Below are 14,534 nucleotides of genomic sequence, written 5' to 3'. Positions count from 1 at the left end.
ATAAATGGATAAGCCAAATATGGCATATACATACAATGGAATATTATTCAGCCTTAAAAAGCAAAAAAAGTTCAGATACTGCAATACGGATGACCCTTAGGGATATTACGCTAGATGTAATAAGCCAGTTACACACAAAAAATACCGTATGATTCCACTTATACAAGGTACTTAGCAAAGTCAAAATCACAGAGACAGAAAGCAAAATGGTGGTCTCCAGGGGAGGGGTGGAGAGCGGATTGGAAGTTATTGTTGAATAGGTACATATTTTTTGTTTTATGAGATGAAAAGAGTTATGGAGATCGATGGTAGTGATGGCTTACAACATTTTAAATATCTTTAATATCACTGGACTGTACACTTAAAAATGGTTGAGGCTGGGTGAGGTGGCTCACGCCCGTGATCCCAGCACTTCGGGAGACCAAGGTGGAAGGATGACTTGAACCCAGAAGTTCCAGAACAGCCTGGGAGACATGGTCAAACTTCATCTCTACAAAAATAAAAAAACCAGCTGGCTATGGTGGCATGTGCCTGCAGTCTCAGCTACGCAGGAGGCTGAGGCAGGAGAATCCCTTGAACCCAGGAGGCAGAGGTTGCAGTGAGCCGAGATTGTGCCACTGCACTCCAGCCTGGGTGACAGATCGAGGCTCCGTCTCAACAACAACAAAAAGGTTTGGCTCCTATCCTGCCTTCTCTGGAAAGCCATTCCTCATCATCTTACAAAGTCCTGTAACCTTGCAATACATTGCAGGAGATTGTTAGTTATTCGTTATAAGCTATACATGGCCTTGTGATGTTTCTGTGATTCTCGCCTTACCCTTGTTATGTAAATCCAGGAGTCACTCTTGACTCCAGTTCCATCCAATCCATTTACTTCAGTTTTATGCCCTTGCAGGATTTCCTGGGAAAAAAAAAATTAGAGGAATTGGTTTTGAAATAAACTTAATTTTTAAATTTTATGATAAGACACAGATACGGAAAAAAAAAAAAAAAAAAAAAAAAAGAGAACACACACACAAAAAACATGAGAACTGGCCAGGCCGTGGTGGCTCACACCTGTAATCCCAGCACTTTGGGAGGCTGAGGTGCGCACATCACCTGATGTCAGGAGTTCAAGACCAGCCTGGCCAACATGGCAAAACTCCGTCTCTACTACAAATACAGAAATTAGCTGGGCTTGGTTGCAGGCACCTGTAATCCCAGCTACTCAGGAGGCCGAGGCAGGAGAATCACTTGAACCTGGGAGGTGGAGGTTGCAGTGAGCTGAGATACGGTCACTGCACTCCAGCCTGGGCAACAGAGCAAGTACATCTCAAAAAACCAAAAAATGAAACAAACAAAAAAAACCATGAACTACAAGGAGATAATTATTATTATTACTATTATCATTGTTATTATTATTATTTTTTAGAGATATGGTCTCACTCTGTCACCTCCAGCTGTAGTGCAGTGGCACAATCATAGCTCATCTGCAGCCTTGAACTCCTGAACTCGTGTCAGTGTTAGGATTACAGGCATGAGCCCCTGCACCTGGTCTAAGGAGAGAATTATAAATAAAATGTGTTGATTATAATTCATAGCTTTATGAATTATAAGGAGAGCTTATAATTGTAACTACCACTGAAGGTCAAGAAGTAGACTGGCTGTGGTGGCCTATACCTAGAATCCCAGCACTTTGGGAGGCTGAGGTGGGAGGATTGCTTGAGGCCAGGAGTTCGAGGCCAGCCTGAGCAACACAGCAGGACACTGCCTCTACAAAAAAAAATGCCAACAATTAGCTGGGTATGGTGGCATGCAGCTGTAGTTCCAGCTACTTGGGAGGCTGAGGTGGGAGGATCACTTGAGCCCAGGAGTTTGAGGCTGCAGTGAGCTATGATGGCGCCACTGCATTCCAGCCTGGGCAACAGAACATGACTGTATCTCCAAAAAAGAAAAAGAAAAGAACTCTTTTCCAGCCATTAGAGAAACTTCCCTTTTGTCCTGTCTCAAATACAATGACCTTCCTCCTGCTTCAAGTACCCACAATTCTGACTTCGCAGAAACCACTTCTTTGGCTTCTTTAGTTTTATTCCTATCCCTTACCATGATAGTTTTCTCTTGCACTTCTGTTGACTTTAACATGTCTTTTAAGACTCTTTGGCCAGGCACAGTGGCTTACGCCTGTAATCCTAGAACTTCGGGAGGCCGAGGCGGGCCAATTACCTGAGGCCAGGAGTTCAAGACCAGCCTGGCCAACATGGTGAAACCTCGTCTCTACAAAAATACAAAAATTAGCTAGGCAGGTGCCTGTAATCCCAGCTACTCAGGAGGCTGAGACGGGACAATTGCTTGAACCTAGGAGGTGGAGGGTGCAGTGAGCCGAGACTGGGCCATTGCCCTGCAATTGCCCTGCAGCCTAGGAGACAAAGCAAGACTCCAGCTCAAAAAAAAAAAAAAAAAAAAAAAAAAGGCTCTTTATCTAGAGGATCACCCTCAATTCCTTTCTTTTTACTTTATTTTATTTTACTATTTTTTGTAGAGACAGGATCTTGCTATGTTGCCCAGACTGGTCTTGAACCCCCGACCTCAAGCGATCCTTCTGCTTCAGCCTCATTCCTTTTTATTCTTACAGTTTCATGACGAAGAGCCCAAAAGTTTGACCTGTAGAATTCTGCAGTCCTGGATTTTGCTGATGGTTTACTTTCATTGCAGTTCAACTTGTTCTCCATCTTCTGTTTTTCCAGCAAGTGAGCAGCTGGATCTGTAAGCTCGGTCAGATCCACATTTGATCCCTTTGGCTACACTATAGGTGGTACTGTGATCTTTCCTCAGGAGGGACGTAATGCGTCTTTGTGACTTACGCTGCAAGATAAAGTTCGTATAGGGCAGGCAAGATCAATGTTTAGATTCTTTCCCATTTTTTGCCTATTTTCTTTTTTTTTTTTTTTTTGAGACGGAGTCTTGCTCTGTTGCCCAGGCTGGAGTGCAATGGCCGGATCTCGGCTCACTGCAAGCTCTGCCTCCTGGGTTCACGCCATTCTCCTGCCTCAGCCTCCCGAGTAGCTGGGACTACAGGCGCCCGCCACCTTGCCCGGCTAGTTTTTTGTATTTTTTTTAGTAGAGACGTGGTTTCACCGTGTTAGCCAGGATGGTCTCGATCTCCTGACCTCTTGATCCGCCCGTCTCGGCCTCCCAAAGTGCTGGGATTACAGGCTTGAGCCACCGCGCCCGGCCTGCCTATTTTCAAGGTAAGGAATTGGCTTCTCTTTTTTTGAGACAGGGTCTTACTCTTGTTGCCCAGGCTGGAGTACAGTGTTGTAATCACAGCTCACTGCAGCCTTGACTTCCCTGACCCAGTTGATCCTCCCACTTCAGCCTCCCAAGTAGCTGGGACTACAGGCATGCGCCACCACGCTGGCTAATTTTTTGCATTTTTAGTAGAGACAGGGTTTCACCATGTTGCCCAGGCTGGTCTCCAACTCCTGGACTCCAGCAATCTGCCCGCCTTGGCCTCCTAAAGTACTAGGATTACAGGCGTGAGCCACGGTGCCTGGCCATAAATTGGCTTCTAATCATCCTCCAAAGGTGATTGGTTAGTTTTGTTTGTTCATTTGAAGTCTCATTATTAAAATGACTAATGGATTCAATCCATGCAAGTATTGTTCCTAGTGCAGCTCAAATTGTCCTCGGGCTACTGGGGGCCTCTTCAAAGGCAGCTCTTGAGTCCTTTTGACATAGCCATAGACATCTTCGAGAGCTTCTTTGTGACCTGGTATGGCAAGACTGCCAGTCTCATCATGTACTTTTTTTTTTTTTTGAGACTGAGTCTCACTTTGTCACCCAGGCTGGAGTGCAGTGGTGTGATCTCGGCTCACTGCAACCTGTCTCCTGGGATCAAGTGATTCTCCTGCCTCAGCCTTCCTAGTACCTGGGTTTAAAGGCATGCGCCACTACGCCCAGCTAATTTTTGTATTTTTAGTAGAGATGGAAATTCACCATACTGGCCAGGCTGGTCTTGAACTCCTGGCCTCAAGTGATACACCTGCCTCAGCCTCCCAAAGTGTTGGGATTACAGGTGTGAGCCACCGCGCCCGGCCAACCTTATGCCTTTTTACAGCTGAATAAGAGTCCATTGTATGGATCCTGCATTTTGTTTATCCATTCATCTGTGGACGCACATTCAGCTTGTTTCCAACGTTTGGCTATTACAGATAATGCTGCTGCGGACACAGGCATGCAAGTATCTGAGTCCCTGCTTTCCGATCTCCTGAGTATGTATCTAGGGGTGGAATGACTGAATTTTTAGTAATTGTGTGTTTAGCTTTTTGAGGAACTGCCAAACTGTTTTCCACAGTAGCTGCACCATTTTATATTCCTACCAGCAATGCACAATGTGGTTCCCATTTCTCCACACCCTTGCCAAGCCTTGTTATTTTTCATTTTCTTTTTTTGTTTGTTTTTAACATCAGTCATCCAAATGGGAGTGAAGGGGCATGTCACTGTGGTTTTGATTTGCAGCTCCCAAATGATTGATGATATTCAGTATCTTTTCATGTACATTTCAACCAATATGTATATCTTCTTTGGAGAAATGTCTACTCAAGTCCCTTGCCTATTTTTTTAAATTTTTAATTTAATTTTTTAGTGACTAAGACCCATGACACAGCCCTCAGGAGATCCTGAGAACATGTGCCCCTACCCTTGCTTTTTTTTTCTTTTTTTTGAGATGGAGTTTTGTTCTTATTGCCCAGGTTGGAGTGCAATAGCACAATCTTGGCTCACTGCAACCTCCACCTCCTGGGTTCAAGCAATTCTCTTGCCTCAGCCTCCAGAGTAGCTGGGATTACAGGCACCTGCCACCATGCCTGGCTAATTTCTTCTATTTTGGGTAGAGATGGGGTTTCACCATGTTGGCCAAGCTGGTCTCAAACTCCTGACCTCAGGTGATCCACTTGCCTCAGCCTCTTAAAGTGCTGGGATTACAGGTGTGAGCCACTGCACCCGGTGATTTTTGAATTGATATTTCGTTGTTTTTTAGTCACAGGAATTCTTAATGTATTCTGGTTATTAATCCTTATATGTGCATTGCAAATATTTACTTCCAATCTGAGGGTTGTATTTTTACTCTTTTGATAGTGTACTTTGATTAGTTCTCCCTCCCTTTTTTTTATTTTTGTGAGACAGGGTCTCACTCTGTCCGCCAGGCTGAAGCACCAGGGACCTAGGGGAGGAGAGGTAGGTGGGTGGTGTCTTGCCTGCAGCGTAGAGATGATGCCAGTGGCCACCTGGAGCATGGCACTCTTGGTGTCTGGCACTTCAAACACAGCTTCCTTGTCTTCCTGGGAGGCACATGGCAGGAGATGTACAACCATCATCACAACTAGCCTAACCGTACAGGGGTGGGAGGAGACAGGAAGAAGCCAGGTTGGGGGACAGAAGTGAGACACAGGGCAGGGGACTGGCTCCCCAAGACTCACCCAGCAAGTCCGGCTCACTGGTGGCATCCATGCTATTGAGAGTGATGGCCCCAAACTTGAGTTCTGGGGGGTGGGAGGAAGTGGGGCTGGGCTGGAGGACACGGAGTGGCCTCCTCTCCCCTAACCAGGTTGCCCAGACCCTCCCCCTGGAAAGAGGATCAGGGAAGAGGATCAGGGTGGGGTGGGAGCTGGGGGGAGGGATCTTTTGCACAGTCCCAGGAGGGAGGCAGGAACCCTGAATCTCTCAGTACCAGGCACCCCTGCCATGGGTGACCCCTGGCCTACATGACCTCAGGGCCCATAGGCAATGAATAAAGGTTTCACCGGGAGCCACAGGCCCCTGCCCTCTGGTTTCAGGTGTGTTTGCGGGTCCTGGATGGTGCTAAGGGTGACTCTCCCTGGGGAGGAGGGGCAGGGCATGTCACCCACTCGGAGCAGCTCTCAGTCCACACCCAGGGGATTGCCCACAATGGACCCACTGCAGGGACAGGGATTCATAGTGACCAGGGTCTGGCAGGCAGCCCTGACACACACACACACACACACACACATATGTGTATATATACACACACACACATATACACACACACACACACACACATATACACACACACACATATACACACACACACACACATATACACAGAGAGAGAGAGAGAGGGAGAGAGAGACAACCAAGACCTGGTTGCCAGAGCAACCACCTGTAGCTCAGCCTTTTTCCTGGTCCAGTCGCCTTGGGTGCAGAACACTTGTCCCCAGGTGTACCCTAACACTTGTCCCCAAGCACCGAGTCGCCCTAGGTGCAGAACACTTGTCCCCAGGTGTACACTAACACTTGTCCCCAAGCACTGAGTCGCCCTGGGTGTAGAACACTTGTCTCTTGACATGTCCCCATATGTCAGGCTGAGGGCAGCAGGCTGGGCCCACCAGGAGCCTTGCTGGAGAGCTCTGGCCCTGCTCAGACACATTCACTGGCTTGGTCGTCCCCATCTTAGCGAGAGCTGGGGCTCCATGCAGGGTCCCCTGTTTCGCAGGTGACATGGCTTTCTGTCCCACTCAGCCCTTCCCAATGCCTAAAGCTATGCAGCAGCCACTCCCACCAGGCCCTCGGGACACTGCAGCCTAACCCATCTCCCCAGGGACAGGACATCGATCCGCTTCCGCACCTCCAGCAGCCGCTCAGAGTCTCAGGTCAGCACCACGGCGTGGCTGTGGGAAGCCAGGAGCAGGAGGGTCAAGGCAGTCGGGGTCCTCCCCTGTGGCAGGGCTCTTGCACCTCACCCGGCTCACCTCAGAATCCAGTGTCTCCAGTGGATGCGCTGGGCCCTCTGCAAGTGTATGTACCCGGGGAAGATGATGTCACGTTCCCTGTGGGAGAGGAGGAGCAGGGAGTCAGGTGGAGGCTCAGGCAAGGTCTACCTGTGACACTGGGACCCTGCAGGCCTGGGTCGCCCCTGGAAAAAGTGTCGTCCTGCAGCAGTCCACCTGAATGAGGGATCCAGTGATCTCCCAGGAGAAATCGGTCTTAAGGGAAAGAGGCCGGATGTGGGGCCGTGTGAACCAAGGACTGGGTCTGAGCTGTGGGGCCTCAGGGGTGAGGCTTTGCCCGGAACACCCGAAGCCTGAGCCTCTGTCACTCAGCATCTCCGAGCGGGGCCGGAACAGGGGAGGAGGCCCGCGTTGGGTATGACTTGGCCATGGGAGGTTTCTTCTGAGGACCCCAGAAATAGCTGGGGCTCATTTAAGGGCTGCTCCTAGCAGCTGAGACGCCCTGCTCCTCATTCAAGTAGAGAGGGCAGAGGCAGAGGTGCTGTGAGTGATGGTCCTGTTCTCTTACTGTTTTTTGTTTTTAGAGACAAGGTCTCATTCTCGATCATAGCTCACTGCTGCCTCAATCTCCTGGGCTCAAGAGATCCTCCTGCCTAAGCCTCCTGAGTAGCTGGGACCACAGGAACATGCCACCATGTCCAGCTAATTTTTAATTTTTTGTAAAAATGGGGTCTTGCTATGTTGCCCAGGGTGGTCTGAAACTCCTGGGTTCAAGCAATCCTCCTGCCTTGGCCCCTCAAAGAGCTGGGATTACAAATTTGAGCCACCACACCTGGCCTGTTTTTTGTTGTTGTTGTTTTTGAGATGGAGTTTCACTCCTGTTGCCAAGGCTGGAGTGCAATGGTGTGATCTTGGCTCACTGTAACCACCTCCTGGGTTCAAACGATTCTCCTGCCTCAGCCTCCCAAGTAGCTGGGATTACAGGCACCTGCCACCACATCCAGCTAACTTTCTGTATTTGCAGTAGAGACGGGGTTTCACAATGTTGGCCAGACTGGTCTCAAACTCCTGACTTCAGGTCACCCACCCGCCTTGGTCTCCCAAAGTGCTGGGTTTACAGGCATGAGCCACTGTGCCTGGTCTGTTGTTGTTTTAAATAAACTAGCTTTACTGAGATATCATTCACAATTAATTCACCCATTTAAAGTTTACATTTTTGTGTACAGCCATCACCAAAACCAATTTTAGAACATTTTCATCACCCCATAGAGAAATTCTGTACTCAAGGTCAGGTACGGTGGCTCAAGTCTATAATCCCAGCACTTTGGGAGGCCAAGAGGGAAGGATCGCTTGAGGCCGGGAGTTTGAGACCAGCCTGGGTCACATAGTGAGACCCTGTTTCTACAAAAAATTTAAAAAATTTGTTGGGTGTGGTGCACACCTGTGGTTCTAGCTACTCAGAAAGCTGAGGTGGGAGGATCACTTGAGTCCAGGAGTTTGAGCCTGCAGTGAGCTGTTATCGAGCCACTACACTCCAGCCTAGGTGACAGAGAAAGACCTCATCTCTAAAGACAATTTAAAAAGTTAAAAATTTTAAAACTAGGCCGGGTGCAGTGGCTTATGCCTGTAATCCTAGCACTTTGGCAGGCCGAGGCAGGTGGATCACCTGAGCTCAGGAGTTGGAGACCAGCCTGGCCAACATGGCAAAACCCATCTCTACTGAAAAAAATACAAAAATTAGCTGCATGTTGTGGCACATACCTGTAATCCCAGCTACTTGGGAGGCTGAGGCACTGGATGGAATTGCTTGAACCTGGAAAGCAGAGTTTGCAGTTAGCCGAGATCATGCCACTGGACTCCAGGCTAGGTGACAGAGCAAGACCCTGTCTCAAAAAAAAAAAAAAAAAAAAAAAAAAAAATTAAAGAAACCCTGAACTCAGTAGCAGACACTCCCTGTTCCTCCTAGCAGCCCCACTCCACCTCCAGGGTGAAATTCGTGTGCCCTTGTTTCCCCCAGGTCTGTGAAACAGGGGTCATGGGGAGTTGAGGAAGAGGAGGGGTCTCTGATAACCCAGGGAGACTCCTCAGCAGCTCCTCCTCCAGGTCTGCAAGCAACAAATCCAGTCCCAAAGACACCAGGTGAAAGCCTGGGATGAGGCCAGCAGGAGGCAGCCTTTGGCTCTGTCTTTTGCCAGATGGGCTGGGTGGGGGAGTGGAGCATGGGCTGGGAGACGTGGGGCACAGGCAGGGTGGGGGGGTGACTGGCTGCTTCAGGCACAGCCAAGCTAGTGCCTTAGCTTCCTGCCCTTAAATCCACAAAGGGTGAGTTTTCTTTCTGTTTATTTTTGAGACGAGAGTCTCGCTCTGTCGCCCAGGCTGGAGTTCAGTGGCGCGATCTCGGCTCACTGCAACCTCCGCCTCCTGGGTTCAAGCAGTTGGTCCTGCCTCAGCCTCCCGAGTAGCTGGGATTACAGGCGCCCACTGCCACACCTGCCTAATTTTTATATTTTAGTAGAGATAGAGTTTCACCATGTTGGTCAGGCTGGTCTCAAACTCCTGACCTCACGTGACCCACCCACTTCTGCCTCCTAAAGTACTGGGATTACAGGCATGAACCCCCGCACCCAGCCCCGTGAAGGGTGAGCTTTCCCTGTCGGCTGAGCTAGACTGCCATGGGAGTATTGGGGTCTGCAGGAAATGCCCCACTCTTAGCTGCTCTGCCTCGACCCTGGAATTCTGGGATGCCCCTGTCCCCCAGGGCCTGGCACCCCTACCCTGTTCACCCCTGCCACCTAGGTCTGCTCTTCAGGTTGCCATCACACCTCTCTCTGCCCCCTGGGCATCCCTCGGGGACTCACACCTCTGCCTGATCCACCACAGTCCTGATGAGCTTCCAGAGGAGGCCTGAGAGTGTGAAGCAGGTCTGCACATCTACAACCTGAGGTCCGTGACCACCTGTGCAAGGAGGAGGTGGTGCTCAGGGAGGCCGACGTGTTGCTTCCCTGGGGAGCCAGGACCACTGCTGAGCTGACTGCCCCCTGGGCTCCCCAAGGTTGGGACAGCACAGAGCACGGGGGGCGGAGGGCTAGAGGTACCTGGTTGTTCCAGCTCCGTCCCGTGTGCGGCTTCCCTGCGGTTTCACCAATGAGCTCCTGGAGGTGAAGGGAGGCCAAGGGTCACGGTCTATATCCCAAGGGGTCAGCCCAGGCAAGGTAGGGTTCCCCATCAACCCTGCCAACCTCCCTCCCTACCCCAGGGCCCCAGGTCCTGCCCAAATCTCTCGCCATCTTTGTTGAGGCCTTTTGTTCTTTTTTTTTTTTTTTGTACTTACGGGACCACGTTATTATTGCCCAGTCAGGTCTCAAACTCCTGGCCTCAAGCGATCCTCCCACCTCAGCCTCCCAAAGTGCTAGGATTATAGGCATGAGCCACTGCGCCTGGCCCATGTCCTGGGGTCTCACCTGCTGTCTGCCAATGGCGAAGCAAACAGAATGATGGCGCTAATGCTCAACATGGCCCCAGGCAAGGTGGTGAGGGGAGGCCAGGAAAGTGGTGGGGCTGTATTGCGGGATCTGGCCAGCAGCCTGCAATGCAACGGGGCTCTCTCTTTGTTCCCAGGTGGATCGACAGGTCGAGAAATAATAGACACACACAAGATAGTGAAAGCTGGGTCCAGGGGGGTCACCACTTCTGGTCCCATAGTGCCGCCAATGCACTGGATATACCAGCATTTATTATTAAGTTTAGTGAGGGCAGAAGTAGGTTAGTGAGGGATTTAGGGTCATTTGATTAGGAGGTGAGATGGTGACATGGGGATGAAGTAATTCTTTAACATAACATCTGTATGTAGAAGTACAGTATATAGATAAGATTTACAATGTAGTGTGTGCATCAGTAATTTCTAACAGAGCCTTAAAACAGAAACACAGTCTTTCCATAACCTATGATTAGCAAGATATTAATCAGCAGTAACAGTTGCAGCAAAAATTGGTTACAAACAATCCATAGAAACAGGACGTGAAGCTAGACAACCCATTAGACCAGAAATTCTCAGAAGGGAGTATGCCTTAACCCTAAAGAGGCCTAGAAGAGCCGTGGCAAGATGAGGGCATTTATAGTCCGATCTTATCCATATGGACAGGTGCACCCCATGCGTCCATTTATAGGCTCTCAACAAGGGTCGCATTCCATTCCCAGAGCTATGAACATCTGCTTTTCTGGGATAGGAATCTTGGTGATGTGAAATCTCTCTGACTGCACATCCATTCATAGGCTCTCTGCAGGGGGAAGCACATCACATGCTGTTGGCTCATTCTGGCGGTCCAACCTGGCATTGTCTTTACACAATCCTGTATGCAATTTTCTATTTACAATAATCAGGAGCATTTCATCTTTTATTCCATAGCAATAGTTTCAGGGGGTCTCCCTACAGGGCTGCAGTGGTCGTACCTTCAGGCGGTGCTTGTTGGCTGTGTAGATGTCAGCATCATTGGGGCTGAGTTTGAAGGTGCCCTGGTCCCACTCCTCAGCCACCTAGAGCAGGTAGCAGCAATGCCAGGGGTCAGGTGAGCAGGCATCAGTGGCCGAGAGCCCCTGCCCCGGTCCCACCCTATCCCTGATGACTGACTGTCCCTGTCCAGGAGCTGAGTCCTGGAAGCGCACCTTGGGAGGGGGCATCTCGGGCCCAGCACACCTTTACTCATGAGCCATGTGGGCCACAGCGTCATTAAAGGAGCGAGGCGGCCATCAAGGCACACAGTTAAACAGCACTTGAGTATATGATTAGTTCAATGTGAAACCACAGACAGGCAACACTGTGCTAATTGCTCAGGGATTTGGTGGGAGCCTGGGGCCACAGGGAGGGGGACTCCGGTGGGGCATGGGCCATGGCAAGTACCTTGTCTAGGCCATGGGGTATCTGGTCCATCTCGGCCTTGGTGAGGAGCCCTGCCTTCTCCAGGCCCCTGCTGTAGCCTCTGCTGCCTTGAACATCCACCTCCCACAGGTGCCGGTCGTAGGTGATGGATGCGTGGAACTTCTCCATGACAGGATCCGCTGTGCCCACTCTGGCCAGGAGAGCAGGAACAATTAGTCTCGCCTCCACCCTCCAGAACAGTACCTCTTGCAGAGTCCTCGGGAAACTTACCACGTCTGATGGCAGCAGGGGCATCGGATCATTCTAACTGGGAAGACAAGGAGACTCAGACCTTCCCAGAGTCACCCTGGGAGTGAGCATGGGAACGTGGCTGAACACCAAGACAGAGCCAGGCTGGAGTGCAGTGGCGTGACCTCGGCTCTCTGCAACCTCCGCCTCCTGGGTTCAAGAGATTCTTCTGTCTCAGCCTCCGGAGCAGCTGGGATTACACACATGCACCACCACACCTGGGTAATTTTTGGATCATTGGTAGACAGGGTTTCACCATGTGGGCCAGGCTGGTCTTGAATTCCTGACCTCAGGTGATCCTCCCACCCCGGCCTCTGCAAGTGTTGGTATTACAGGCATGAGTGACTGAGTCTGGGCTTGAAGTTGGGGTCTTTCCCACCACATGGCATCACCCCAAGGAGATGGTGGCAGGGCCTCAGGCACCCCTAGGACCAGAGCCGAGCTTCTGGAACTTTTCCTGCCACTGACCAAGGTGCCAGGTGCCATCCTAATTGATGACACAACCCTCTGGAGTAGGCATCAATACAACTCCACTATGCAGAAGGGGAAACTGAGGCACAGGGAGGCATGCAGCCTTCCCTTACCTGGGGTGGGAGAGCCAGGGCTGCAGCCCAGCAGTCTGAAGTCAGAACCCATGCTCTTCACCGCTGTTCCACCAGGGCCTCTGCTCTTGGCTCCGGTGTCCTGAACTTCTGCTGCAGGGGCAGGCAAAGAGGCACTGACGGTCTCCACCAAGCCTAAGTGCCCTGCAACTCTCTCCCTCACAGCTTGGAGGTAGACTAAGATCCCAATTCCTACTGCTCCCTTGGCTCTGAAGAGCACCCTGACACCCCCCATTGTCCCTGGCCTTCTAGGAGGTCACTGGGTGACCCCTTACTCCCAGGAGCCGAGGGCAGAGAGATGGTATATATCATCCACATTTTGTTCTTTTTTTGAGACTGAGTCTCACTCTGCCACCCAGGCTGGAGTGCGGTGGCGTGATCTTGGCTCACTGCAACGTCCGCCTCCCGGGATCAAGCCGATTCTCCTGCCTCAGCCTCCCAAGTAGCTGGAATTACAGGCACGTGCCACCACACCCAACTGATTTTTGTATCTTTTATAGAGACAGGGTTTCACCATGTTGGCCAGGCTGGTCTTGAACTCCTGACCTCAGGTGATCCACCTGCCTTGGCCACCCAAAGTGCTGAGATTACAGGCGTAAGCCACCCCACCTGGCCCCTTGCCTGGCCCATTTTTTTCAATATATTACAGGATTGTGGTAACCCTGTGTTGACCTAGTGGATTGGCACCATTTTTTCCAACAGCACGTGCTCACTTGGTGTCTTTGTGTCACATTTCAGTAATTCTTATTGTATTTCAAACTTTGTTATTATATTTTTCAGACAAAGTCTTACTCCACTGCCCAGGCATGAGTGCAGTGGTTCAACCACAGCTTACTGCAGCCTCGACCTCCTGGGCTCAAGTCATCCTCTTGCCTCAGCCTTCTGAGTAGCTGGGCTTGTAGGTGGGCTTGTGCCACCATTCCTGCTAATTTTTAATTTTTTTGTAGAAACAGGGTCTCACTATGTTGCCCAGACTGGTCTCAGACTCCTGGGTTTCGAGCAATGTTCCCGCCTCAGCCTCCCAAATTGCTGGGATTACAGGCGTGAGCCACTGTGGCACCCTGGCTGTTATTATTAATATTATTATTATTATTATTATTATTTTTTTTTTGAGACACAGTTTCGCTCTGTCTCCCAGGCTGGAGTGCAGTGGCATGATCTCAGCTCAGTACAACCTCTGCCTCCTGGGTTGTTTCTTTCTCCTCCTCCTCCGTTTCTTTTTTCCTCCTCCACCTCCTCACAGGCATGAGCCACTGCCCCCAGCCTGCTGTTTCTTTCTCCTCCTCCTCCATTTCTTTTTCCTCCCCCTCCTCCTTACCCTCCTCCTCACCCTCTTCCTCCTCCTCCTTCCCCTTCTTCTTCCCCTCCTTCTTCCTCTCCTCCTCCTCCTCCCCCTGCTCCTCCTGCTCCTCCTCCTCTGCCTCCCAAATTGCTGGGATTACAGGTGTGAGCCACCACAACTGGCTGTTTCTTCTTTTTTTCTTTTTCCTCCTCCTTCTTCTTCATTTTATTTTATTTTATTTTTATAGAGTCTCGCTCTGTCACTCAGGCTGAAGTGCAGTGGCACAATTTCAGCTCATTGCAACCTCTGCCTCCTGGGTTCAAGCAATTCTGCCTCAGCCTCCAAAGTAGCTGGGATTACAGGCATCTGCCACCAAACCCAGCCAATTTTTGTATTTTTAGTAGAGATGGGGTTTCACCATGTTGGCCAGGCTGGTCTCAAACTTCCGACCTTGTGATCGGCCCACGGTCAGCCTCCCAAAGTGTTGAGATTACAGGTGTGAGCCACTGCGCCCAGTCCACCTGGCCCATTTCTTTTTATCTCTTTCTTTTAGAGACAGAGTTTTGCTCTTGTCGCCTAGGCTGGAGTGCAATGGCGCAATCTTGGTTCACTGCAACCTCCACCTCCTGAGTTTAAGCGATTCTCCTGCCTCAGCCTCCAGAGTAGCTGGGATTACAAACTCCCACCACCATGCGCAACTAATTTTTGTATTTTTAGTAGAGATGGGGTTTCACCATGTTGGCCAGTCTGTTCCTGAATTC

At 50.4% G+C, this 14,534-nt stretch overlaps 1 pseudogene; it reads right to left on the bottom strand.

The window, feature by feature from the left end:
• Positions 1-5,235: 5,235 nt before the first annotated feature.
• LOC140709189 (argininosuccinate lyase-like) lies at positions 5,236-12,726 on the bottom strand (annotated as a pseudogene).
• Positions 12,727-14,534: the final 1,808 nt, after the last annotated feature.

Source organism: Chlorocebus sabaeus, chromosome 19 (assembly GCF_047675955.1).
Source record: "Chlorocebus sabaeus isolate Y175 chromosome 19, mChlSab1.0.hap1, whole genome shotgun sequence".
Lineage (NCBI taxonomy): Eukaryota > Metazoa > Chordata > Mammalia > Primates > Cercopithecidae > Chlorocebus > Chlorocebus sabaeus.
The sequence above is the reverse complement of the archived record's forward strand: the minus strand, read 5'-3'. Positions and strand labels throughout refer to the sequence as shown.